The sequence below is a fragment of the Phyllopteryx taeniolatus genome, chromosome 11 (assembly GCF_024500385.1).
Source record: "Phyllopteryx taeniolatus isolate TA_2022b chromosome 11, UOR_Ptae_1.2, whole genome shotgun sequence".
Taxonomy (NCBI): Eukaryota; Metazoa; Chordata; class Actinopteri; order Syngnathiformes; family Syngnathidae; genus Phyllopteryx; species Phyllopteryx taeniolatus.
The window spans coordinates 200,001-212,700 of NC_084512.1; the positions used below are offsets into that span (position 1 = coordinate 200,001).

The following is a 12,700-nucleotide window of genomic DNA, read 5'->3' on the forward strand; positions in this document are numbered from 1 at the left end:
TACAGAGAATTGAAATTATGGTACTCAAGGGCCCACGGTGCTACAAAAGACGGTATAAATAATAAACAGTATAAAGAACGTATATACAGTATAAAAAGTATAAATTCAATGTGCAAATATCAAAGATTAGGAGACGTGCAGCATAGTCAAAGTCTGAGTACCAAGGCACATAAAGACATTTACAAATTCGAAGCCAGTGTGGGGAGGTGTGCACACGTGTGTGTGGAGGTTCAGCATTCAGGTGGGTCGACGACAAGAGAAGTAGAGCGGGCAGAGTTCAGCTTCCTGACAGCCTGATGACTAAAACTGTCTTTTAAGTCGTCTGGTCCTGGCCCGCAAACTCGGCGGTCTCATCCCTGATGGCAGCAGACTGAAGAGGCTGTGAGCTGGATGGGTGACATCCCCCGCTATGCGGAGGGCTTTTGCGGGTGCTCTAAATGTCCTGCAGGGAGGAAAGAGAGGTTCCAATGATCTTCTCAGCTGCCCTCACTATGAGCTAGAGAGTCTTGCGGCAGGATGCGGTGCGAGCTCCGTACCACAGAGTGATGCAGCTGGTAAGGATGCTCTCTATGGTCCCTCTGTAGAACGATAACATGATGGGGGTCGGGGCGCTTGCTCTTCTCAGCTTGCACAGGAAGTAGAGACGGTGGTGAGCTTCCTTCGCCAGTGATGTTGCTGGTCCAGGAGAGATCCTCAGTGACACACTCCCAGGAACTTGGTGTTGCGCACGCTCTCCCCCACAGCACCGTTAATGTTCAAGGGAGCATGCTGGGAGTCCACAACAATCTCCTTGGTTTTCTCCATGTTCAGGGAGAAATGGCTGTCCGTGCACCACCCGGCCAGTGGTGGAGACTTGTGTGCAGGTGTGATGTTGTGTGCCTCAAAGCGAGCAAATTAGTTGTTTAGCTCATTCAGCAGGGAGGTGCAGCTGTCACAGGTCTGTGGTGAGGATTTGTCATCTGTAATGGTCTGAATATCGCGCCACAGACTCCTGGTGTCACTGCTGTTACTGAAGCGGTGGTCGATCCTCCCTCTTGTCCTCCCTGATGCCACGGGACAGATTGTCCCTAGCTGTCCTTTAGGCCCTCTTCATCCCCAGATTTAAAAGCAGCGTTGCGGACCTTCAGTAGCCTGTAGACCTCCGCCGTCAGTCATGGCTTCTGATTAGCATGAACAGTGATGGACTTAGTGGTGGTGACATCATCCATGCCCTTACTAATGTAGGCGGTAATAGTCTATGTACTGATGAAGGTCAGTGATGGAGTTCTAGGTGGGATCCTGCTTGAACATGGTCCAGTCTGTGGTGGCAAAACAGTCTTGATGTCCCTCGAGGCACCCTTCTGGCCACACTCGTACCTATTTCCTAACTGGTGGGTGACTTTAACCAGTGGCCTGTTAGCTGGCATTAGCATTACAGTGAGGTGGTCTGAGGCACCGAGGTGGGGGAGGGGAAGGGCCTTGCAGGCTCCTCTCAGGGGGGTAAAAACATTGTCCAGATTGTTATTTCCCCGTGTTGGTAAGTGAATGCTTGAGTAGAGTTTTGGAAACACAGTCTTAGGGTCAAGCATGGTTGAAATCCCCGGCCAGGAGGTAGAAAGCATCTGGTTGGGCTGCCTGCAGCTCACTGATGTGATGGTATAGTTCACTCAGCGCCTCACTCCTGGTGTTTTTATTGGAGGTGGGAGGGATGTAAATAGCCACAAGCAGTATGGCAGTAAATTCCCTCGGTAAATAAAATGGCCGGCACTTCAGAATCATAAATTCCAGTAGTGATGAGCAGTATTGACTGACAGAGTCCCGGCACCAGGCAACACTGATGTAAACACAGAAACCGCCGCCATGGGTCTTCCCTCCCTCGACGAGAGCTCTGTCCGCTCTGTAGCATGCTAGCCGGTCGAGCTGAATGCCGCTGTCTGGAACGCTGCTGTTAAGCCATCTTTCCACAAACACAGCACTCCCACAGTCTTACAGGTAGAGCGGAGTAGTCAAATGCAATTCAGCTTGTTGTCCAGAGAGCGTACGTTGGCTAACACGATGGTGGGAATTGCCTGCTTGTGTAATTTAGCCACTAGCCGTGCTTTGATACCTTCACACTTGCCCCACTTCTGCTTGCTCCTCCACCGTTCGTGGCACCTCCACTGTGGGCGTGAAGCAGGAGTGGGGGTCGGAGTTGTTGTAGGCACCCGGAGCAGACCGCAGTTCCGTTCCGACCTCAGTGAGAGTAGACTAACTCCGTAAAAGTAATTCTGCCTGTGTCGAGCAGAAACCTACGACTGTATCTGTGCCTTGGGACATGTAGACTTGATGAAGACGGGCTAAAACACTCTGACATATAAGACGAAAGACACAAAAACACCATTCAGTCGGGACAGAGAGATGCCGCTGCGTGTACACGCACAGCCATTACGAGCTACAGCTATGCAACTCTGGAAAGAGCACCTTTTGTTTGAAGCCACCCACTTTTCAAGTGAGCAAATCAGAATCAAAATCAGAATCATCTTTCTTTGCCAAGTATGTCCAAAAAACACACAAGGAATTTGTCTCCGGTAATTGGAGCCGCTCTCGTACGACAACAGACAGTCAATTGACAGAGAACACTTTTGAGACAAAAAGACAAAACAGTCACTGAGCAATAAACGGTCGCTAGTTATTTGGTAATGCCGGTACATTATAATTTTTTTTCTTTTTTTTGACAATTTTGACAAAGTCCTCTAGCACTTAGAGCAGTTCGAATGACTAATATTGCAATAGTCCGGTGCAATGACCATTGTGCAACGGTCCACGATCATTTGTACAGTCTTGAGCGTGTTCAGCTCCAGGTTGTGTCGGCCGCACCACAGCTCCAGCCGCTCCACTTCCTGTGGATATGCAGACTCGTCACAGTCCTTGATGAGGCCGATGACAGTGGTGTCATCTGGAAACTTCAGGAGTTTGACAGCCGGGTGTGTTGAGGTGCAGTCGTTCGTGTAGAGAGAGAAGAGCAGCGGAGAGAGGACACAACCTTGGGGCGCCCCAGTGCTGATGCTGCGTGTGGATGAGGTGGCCTCCCCCAGCCTCACCTGCTGTGTCCTGCCCGTCAGGAAGCTGTAAATCCACTGGCAGATGGTAGGTGAGACGCTGAGCTGGAGAAGCTTGGCGGAAAGGAGTTCAGGGATGATGGTCTTGAACGCTGAGCTGAAGTCCATGAGCAGGATCCTCGCGTAGGTCCCTGCACTGTCGAGGTGTTCTAGGATGAAGTGCAGTCCCATGTTGATTGCATCATCTGCAGACCTGTTTGCTCGGTAGGCAAACTGCAGAGGGTCCAGCAGGGGGCCTGTGACGCTCTTGAGGTGGTCCAGCATGAGACGTTCAAAGGACTTCATGACCACAGATGTCAAGGCAACAGGCCTGCAGTCATTTAAACCCGAGATTGCAGGTTTCTTGGGGACTGGAATGATGGTGGAGAGTTTGAAACATGGGTCATTGTGTTGTCGCATGATGAAGCTTCTATTGATTAGTTTGGATTAATTTTTCTGTAAATTGCCAGACAAAATAGTTTTGCAGACTTCAGAATTAATTCTGCTGCTACCATCATGAGTTACATCAATAAAGATTAGTGAGCCCAAGCCATGACATTACCTCCACCATGCTTCACAGATGAGCTTGTGTGTTTTGGATCATATGCAAATCCTTTCTTTCTCCATAATTAGGTCCCAATGTTTCTGTTTGTCATCAACTTCTGTTGATACCCTTGGCTGACCTGTTCAGTGTCTGTTGCTCAGTGCACCAGTAGTTTCTCTTTTTCAGAACATTCCAAATTGTTGTATTGGCTATGAAAATCGATCAGAGCTACTGCACAAACATTGGTTTGTGCAATAGCTCTGATAGATTATCCCTCTTCTTCTTCTGTCACCTTCAAAATGGTTTGCTTTTCTCCCATAGACAGCTCTCTGGTCTTCATGTTTGCATAACAGCGCAAACAGTTTTCACAGGTCAAACCCGAAACCAAAAACAAGCACTATCTAATGTTTAAGCAATCAATCTAAAAGGCAGCACCTGAGAAACGAGAAACACCCATCAGTTACATGTTCCAATACTTTTGCTTCAAACAAAATGTCTGTCCTAAGTTTTAAACACATCTTTATGTAAATACCATGAAATAGAAGCTGGAACTCTTAACTTTGGTCTCATATTCATCTTTTGATCTGAAACCCAAATGTCTTCAGTATACAACAAAAACAAATGAATGGACTTCGCCGTTCCAATACTTTTGGATTGGACTGTATAATAGAAAGATATAATTTACTAGAAGAACAAAGCAAATAAATGTTAATACAAATAACTAATCATGGTCAAACAGTTGTTTTGGTAGTCTATGGTAAAGGTCGTGAAATTTGGTCATCAAATATGATTAGCTTTTAAAAAAGATTAAGACAATCCATTCCCGTTCCAACATACAGTAATCAATCATCAAATAGTCATAAGTGAGTTATTTTTTTAACCATTTCTAGTGTGTTTTCAATGTAAACAATTAAATTAAATTAATTAAAACTAGCACTGGTCAGGCAGCACGGTGAACAACTGGCTAGCACATCTGCCTCACAGTTGTGAGGACCGGGGTTCAAATCCGACTCTTAATTGCCCATAGATGTGAATGTGAGCGTGAATGGTTGTTTGTTTATAATGTGCCCTGCGATTGGATGGTGACCAGTTCAGGGTGTACCCTGCCTCTCGCCTGAAGATCGCGGTGTTAGGCTCGAGCATGTCTGCCACTCTAGTGAGGATAAGCAGTACAGAAAAAGGGTGGCTGGATAACACTGGCCATATTACAAATTTCATAGTAACAATTTAATATAAAGTAAAGCAAAGCAAAAGCAAAGAAAAATTATTTATATGACCACCAATGATTGATAAATGATTAAAAGCATTTAAAAACAATGAAAAAACAGCTTATAAACATTTACAACCCCATTTCCAATGAATTTGGGACGTTGTGTTAAACCAATAAAAACAGAATACAATGATTTGCAAATCATGTTCAACCTATATTTAATTGAATACACTACAAAGACAAGATATTTAATGTTGAAACTGATAAACTATTGTTTTTAGCAAATAATCATTATTTAGAATTTTATGTCTGCAACACGTTCCAAAAAAGCTGGGACAGGTGGCAAAAAAGACTGGGAAAGTTGAGGAATCCTCAAACACCTGTTTGGAACATCCCACAGGTGAACAGGCTAATTGGGAACAGATGGGTGACATGATTGGGTATAAAAGGAGCTTCCCTGAATTGCTGTCATTCACAAGCAAAGATAGGTCGAGGTTCACCTCTTTGTGAACAAGTGCGTGAGAAAATAGTCGAACAGTTTAAGGACAAAGTTCCTCAACGTACAATTGCAAGGAATTTAGGGATTTCATCATCTACGGTCCATATCGTCATCAAAAGGTTCAGAGAATCTGGAGAAATCACTGCATGTAAGCGGCAAGGCCGAAAACCAACATTGAATGCCCGTGACCTTCTATCCCTCAGGCGGCACTGCATCAAAAAACGACATCAATGTATAAAGGATATCACCACATGGGTTAAGGAACACTTCAGAAAACCAATGTCAGTAAATACAGTTTGGCGCTACATCCGTAAGTGCAACTTGAAACTCTACTATGCAAAGCAAAAGCCATTTATCAACAACACCCAGAAACGCCGCCGGCTTCTCTGGGCCCGAGCTCATCTAAGATGGACTGATGCAAAGTGGAAAAGCGTTCTGTGGTCTGACGAGTCCATATTTCAAATTGTTTTTGCAAATTGTGGACGTCGTGTCCTCCAGGGCAAAGAGGAAAAGAACCATCAGGACTGTTATGGACGCAAAGTTCAAAAGCCAGCATATGTGATGGTATGGGGCGGTGTTAGTGCCAATGGCATGGGTAATTTACACATCTGTGAAGGCACCATTAATCCTGAAAGTACATACAGGTTTTGAAGAAACGTATGCTGCCATCCAAGCAACGTCTTTTTCATTGACGCCCCTGCTTATTTCATCAAGACAATGCCAAACCACATTCTGCACGTGTTACAACAGCGTGGCTTTTAGTAAAAGAGTGCAGGTACTAGACTGGCCTGCCTTCAGTCCAGACCGGTCTCCCATTGAGACTTGATGAATTGGCAATTCCTACACTTATAAGTGGACCCCTCGATGGGAGGATAAACAAGTTCAGCAGGGTGTTTCAACTGAACACATGGCTGTCCAAAGTCTGTGAGATTAGAGGACTGCATTTTATTGAGAACTTTCGTCGGTTTTGGCGTCAAGACGACCTGTTCAGAGGAAGAGGCCCGCAACTGAAAAGAGATGGAGTGAGACGACTGACAGATAACCTCCTCCACGCTCTGAGGTGTCAAAATTGGCCTGAACAGGATTCTGTGTTGTCACAGAGAGAGGTGAAGAGCGAGGGAGAAGCTCCTTCCTCGACAGCAAACGAACCAGCAAAGGAACCAGCAAACTATGCATCCAACAACAACAAAGCCGACATATCCAGCAGCCACAACAAAAAACAACAACAACAAAAGGGCGATCGTCTCCAGCAAATGCTTTATCCACAGCAGCCCCAACAAAACCAATATATTCAGCAAAGGACTCAGCTGCAGCATCACTCTCTTCACTTCCACCACAGCCCCAACCACAGGATTGGGCCACAACTGTTACAGCTACACCCTCCAAAGACTCTTTATTATTGTCTTCACCTCCAAAAGCCTTCCATGCATCTGGAAAGTTTGATTCAATTGGTGGGTAAAGTACTCCCCCTCACTCCAGTAAGGCAATCTCTAAGTACCCCATCCCTCCTCCACCTTGGTTTGTTTCACCAACCAAGGCCTCCCGAGTTCAGCCCCCAACATCTCCAACAGCGACACTGCTGTGACTGTGTAGGATGCTAACGGCCTCTGCGTTGCTACCATTCATAGTAAGACCTATATCCGGAGGTTCAGTGACAGAGCATACTATCATTTGACTACTGTCAAACCACGCAGATTAGATAATGTAAAACAGCGACAGTCAGACTGTCCGATCGGAGAAATCCAATCCATATATCTTGTAAGAAGATAGAGTCCAGTGAAGCTCAACCAAATCTCAAACATGCTGTACTCAATGTCAGATCTTTAAATAACAAATCATTTGTAATTAATAATTTTATTTCCTCTTATCTTGATTTTATGTTTTTAACTGCGACATGGCTTAATAAAAACACGGGTAATGCGATAATGATTGAGTCTACTCCACCTCACTATAAATTTGAGTCTGAAGCACGACAAAACCAGAGAGGTGGGGGTGTTTGTGCCATTTTTAAGGACAAAATTATCAGCCAGAAACTGTCATTTGGAGCTTTCCAACCATTTGAGTATGTGTCATTCAAAATGGAGCTAAAACAATCTCCCTTGCTTCATATTACAAGAGCCGAGTGGAAATGGCGTAAGTTAAATCTACATGTTGATTATGAGTTTTACAAAGAAATGTGTGTTCAACCAGACTCTGTGTGGAACAAGGAAGAGGTATTTTTCTGAAATCATCACAAATTGCAGCAACAACTCATGGCCTGTTTGCCACATTAAACAGATTAACAAACCCTCCAGTTTCACTGCCCTTAGAAATCACTTCTACTACTTCTATCTTAATGCAATGATTTTGTAATATTCTTTACTGACAAAGTTCAAGGTATTAATGAAATAATCAACCACACAAACGACAACACTTACCTTGACACCTTAAACTGACACCTTTCACAGTTGAAGAAATTATTTCCGGTCTGACTTCATGTACATGCTGCCTTGATGAGTTACCCACTAGATTTCTAAAGTTGGTGCAGAGCGGTTTATTACCACAACTTGCTCATTTAGTTAACATCTCATTTCAGACTGAAATTTTTCCAAAAGCTTTGAAAACTGCTGTCATTCAGCTGCTCCTAAAGACCAGTGTTGATATACCGGTACCACAGTACTGAGGAATTACCGGCCCATATCAAAAGTGCCATTTTTAGGCAAGGTCCTAGAAAGGGTTGTTTAAAATCAGCTCACCGACTTCTCCTGTGCAACAATGTTTTAGGCCTCACCACAGCAAGGAGACAGCTCTGACTCAGATGATAAATGACATCTGCCTGAACGCACGCAAAGTCTCAGTCTTAGTGCTGCTGGACCTGAGCGTGGCCTTTGACACAGTGGACCATGGGATCTTACTACAGAGGTTGGAAAACTGGGTGGGATTATCTGGTGCTGCTCTAAATTGGTTGAAGCCCTATCTCAAGAACAGGAAATGCTTTGTCGAAATTGCTAACTGTGGGTCTGAAAAAATGGCCGTGACCTGTGGGGTTCCCCAGGCCTCGAAACTTTGGATCCCTTTTGTTCAATCTGTACATGCTTCCATTGGGTCCACTAATAGGTAGCAATATTTGTCCGACCATAACTACGCAGATGACACTCATATCTACGTATCACTGAAAGCAGGTGAACATGGGTCTGTAGATCGACTCTCTCATTGCAACGATTAGATCAGTGCATGGATGCAAAACAACTCTCTCTAGCTGAACTCAGACAAAACTAAAATCATCGTCTTTGGCCCACAGAAACAAAGAGCAAGTGTCATCAGTCACTTTGAGAGTCCCTCTCTCTAAAACAAAACAAAAAAACAGGTTAGAAATCTAGGGATAATTATGGATTCAGACCTGAACTTTAACTGCCACATTAAGTCAATAACATCCGCAGCTTTTTACCATCTCACAAACATTGTCAGAAACAAAGGTATAGTGTCTAAAGCAGAATAAAGAGACTAATCCCTGTGTTTGTTTCCAGCAGGTGAGCCTACTGTAACGGCCTGCTCATTGGCCTCTCTAAACGAGCTGTTAAAAAGCTGCAGTACATTGAAAATGCTGCTGCTCGAGTCCTGACCAGAAACAGAAAATACGAGCACATTTGTCCAGTGCTGAGGTCTCTGCACTGGCTTCCTGTCACCCAGAGAATGGACTTTAAAACAGCTCTGCTTGTGTACAAGTCTCTCCATGGCCAAGCGCCTAAGTACAACCCCAATTCCAATGAAGTTGGCACGTTGTGTTAAACATAAAAAAAAACGAATACAATGATTTGTAAATCATGTTCAACCTATATTTAATTGAATACACTACAAAGACAAGATATTCAATGTTCAAACTGACAAACTGTATTGTTTTTAGTAAATAATCATGAACTTAGAATTTTTTTGTCTGCAACACATTCCAAAACCGAAACCAAGATGGCGCCTACCAGTGTGGTCGTCTCGGTAGCGCGCTCTCTAGTATTGTTTTTGTGTTTTTCGTCCGTCTTTGGAGACCTTACACGACTCACTTACACAAGGGGAGACCTGCTAACCATCAAGGAGGCTACTCCGGACTTTCTGTCACCAACTTTCGCAAATCCGCTCAGTTTTTTCCCCCCTCGAGTTACTCACCGGAGCGGCGTCCGCGGTTTTCGGCACATGGAGACGGAAGCGGCGCCACAGAGGGAAGCGTGGTGGCATTCAGGTGAAACTCCGCAAGAGAGGACACAGATTGGCGTTCCCGTCAATCCACCTCGCGAATGTACGCTCCCTACCCAACAAAATGGACGAGCTTCATCTTCTGTTAAAGACCAGTAAAGAATTTGGACGTTCCGCGGCCATGTGCTTCACGGAGACTTGGCTTTGCGACGCTGTACCCGATGGCGGCGTCATGCTTCCCGGCTTCCACATTCATCGAGCGGACCGCGACATGGAATCATCGGGGAAAACAAAGGGCGGCGGGATATGCCTGTATATCAACGAAAAATGGTATACGGACGTCACGGAGCTCAGCACACACTGCAGCCCGCATTTGGAGTCGCTGATTTTGTAAACCATTCTACTCGCCACGTGAGTTCGCATGATTCATACTGGCTGGAGTCTACATTCCGCCTCAAGCTAACGCGAACACCGCATTGCTAACGCTCGCCGAACAAGTCAACGAAATTGAAAAAAAACACCCGGACTCACCCCTCATTATTCTCGGGGACTTTAACAAAGCTAAACTCAACCACGACCAGGGGCTCGTCTGATCACTGCTTAAATCACTTAATACCGACGTACAGGCAAGAACTTAAATGTGCGAAACCTACAGTGAAACAGTGAAAAAGAGGACCAATGAAGCCAAGATGGAACTTCAAAGCTGTTTAGACTGCACAGACTGGAGTGTCTTTGAAAATTCAGCTGACAGCCTGGATGAATATACGGACACTGTTACATCCTATATCAGTTTCTGTGAAGATGTGTGTGTACCAACAAAATCATTTCGCACATTCAAAAACAACAAGCCGTGGTTCACTGCTAAACTTAAGCAGCTTCGCCAAGCTAAGAAGGATGCATATCAGAGCGGGGACAGGGCCCTGTATAATCGAGCTAGAAACCAGCTGACTAAAGAAATTAACATTGCAAAGAAGAACTATGCAGCAAAGTTGGAAAAACAGTTTAGCGCAAACGACTCAAAATCAGTCTGGCATGCATTCCAATCGTTGGCTAATTACAAGCGACGATCCCCCCAAGCTGAGAACAATAGCACACTAGTCAACGACTTGAATACCTTCTACTGCAGATTTGAAAAGGACAGTTTCACACCCCACACCCACCCGGCTACACCACCGAACACAATCACACCTCTGACTTCTGCGTTAACCATCCATGAACAGGATGTGGGACGCACCTTCAAACAACAAAAGATTAACAAAGCGGCAGGCCCGGACCATGTGTCTCCATCCTGCCTCAAAGTCTGCGCGGACCAGCTCGCTCCAGTCTTCACTGAGATCTTCAATAGATCTCTGGAACTTTGTGAAGTTCCATCATGTTTCAAACGCTCCACCATCATTCCAGTCCCCAAGAAACCTGCAATCTCGGGTCTGAATGACTACAAGCCTGTCGCTTTGACATCTGTGGTCATGAAGTCCTTTGAACGTCTCGTGCTGGACCACCTCAAGAGTGTCACAGGTCCGCTGCTGGACCCGCTGCAGTTTGCCTACCAAGCGAACAGATCTGTGGAGGATGCAGTCAACATGGGACTGCACTTCATCCTAGAACACCTCGACAGTGCAGGGACCTACGCGAGGATCCTGTTCGTGGACTTCAGCTCAGCGTTCAACACCATCATCGCTGAACTCCTTTCATCCAAGCTTCTCCAGCTCAGCGTCTCACCTGCCATCTGCCAGTGAATTTACAGCTTTCTGACGGACAGGACACAGCAGGTCAGGTTGGGGGAGGCCACCTCATCCACATGCAGCATCAGCACTGGGGCGCCCCAAGGTTGTGTCCTCTTTCCGCTGCTCTTCTCTCTCTACACGAACGACTGCACCTCAGCGAACCCGACTGTCAAACTCCTGAAGTTTGCAGATGACACCACTGTCATCGGCCTCATCAAGGACGGTGACGAGTCTGCATATCGACAGGAAGCGGAGCGGCTGGAGCTGTGGTGCGGCCGACACAACCTGGAGCTGAACACGCTCAAGACTCTAGAGATGATCGTGGACTTCAGGAGGCATCCTTCGCCACAGCTGCCCCTCACGTTGTCCAGCTGCCTTGTGTCAACCATCGAGACCAAGTTCCTGGGAATTACAGTCTCTCAAGACCTAAAGTGGGCGACCAACATCAACTCCGTCCTCAAAAAGGCCCAGCAGAGGATGTACTTCCTGCGACTTCTGAGAAAGCACGGCCTGCCACCGGAGCTGCTGAGACAGTTCTACACAGCGGTCATCGAATCAGTCCTGTGTTCTTCCATCACAGTCTGGTTTGGTGCTGCTACAAAAAAAGACAAACTCCGACTGCAACGGACAATCAAAACTGCTGAAAGGATTCGCGGTACCCCCCTACCCACCATTGAGGTCTTGCACGCTGCCAGAACTAAGACAAGGGCGTGGAAAATCCTCTCGGACCCTCCGCACCCCGGTCACCATCTCTTCCAGCTCCTTCCCTCAGGTAGGCGCTACCGATCAATGCAAACTAGAACTAGTAGACATTCCAACAGCTTCTTCCCTCTTGCAATCAACTTCTTAAACACCTGACCTACAATTCTATTACAACATGCTGGCAATTTTTTGACTTGAGTTCGTTGTCACATTTCTGTGGGGCCAATTATGTATTACTCGTGCACTCACTGTAGTTGTCTCGCCATGCTGCACTATTTGCATATACTGGCCACTCATGCCAGAGTACCATCTGCTCCATTTGCACACTGATTGAGGAGTATCTGTAACATTTGCACAACCAACATTGTCCCAGATTATCGCACTACTCGTCACTTTAAACCGCATACACTCCTTGAAGTCTCGGCGCCCTTTGCACAATGATCATTGCACCGGACTATTGCAATATTAGTCATTCGAACTGCTCTAAGTGCTAGAGGACTTTGCATCTTTTTGCACAATTGTCAAAAAAAAAAAAATGTACCGGCATTACCGGATAACTAGCAACCCTTTACTGCTCAGTCAATGTCTTTCTGTCTCCAATGTGTTCTGTAAATTGACTGTCTGTTGTCGTACTAGAGCGGCTCCAACTACCAGAGACAAATTCCTTGTGTTTTTTGGACATACTTGGCAAATAAAGATGATTCTGATTCTGAAAAAAAGTGTGACAGGGTCATGTTTACCACTGTGTTACATCTCCTTTTCTTTTAACAACATTCAATAAACGTTTGGGAACTGAGTACA

The 12,700-nt window shown here is 45.7% G+C and overlaps 1 protein-coding gene across 16 annotated transcripts in view; it reads right to left on the bottom strand.

Moving 5' to 3' along the window:
- Positions 1-12,700, bottom strand: part of vps8 (VPS8 subunit of CORVET complex) — a 280,747-nt gene that overhangs the window by 133,133 nt on the left and 134,914 nt on the right. The window lies entirely within an intron of this gene.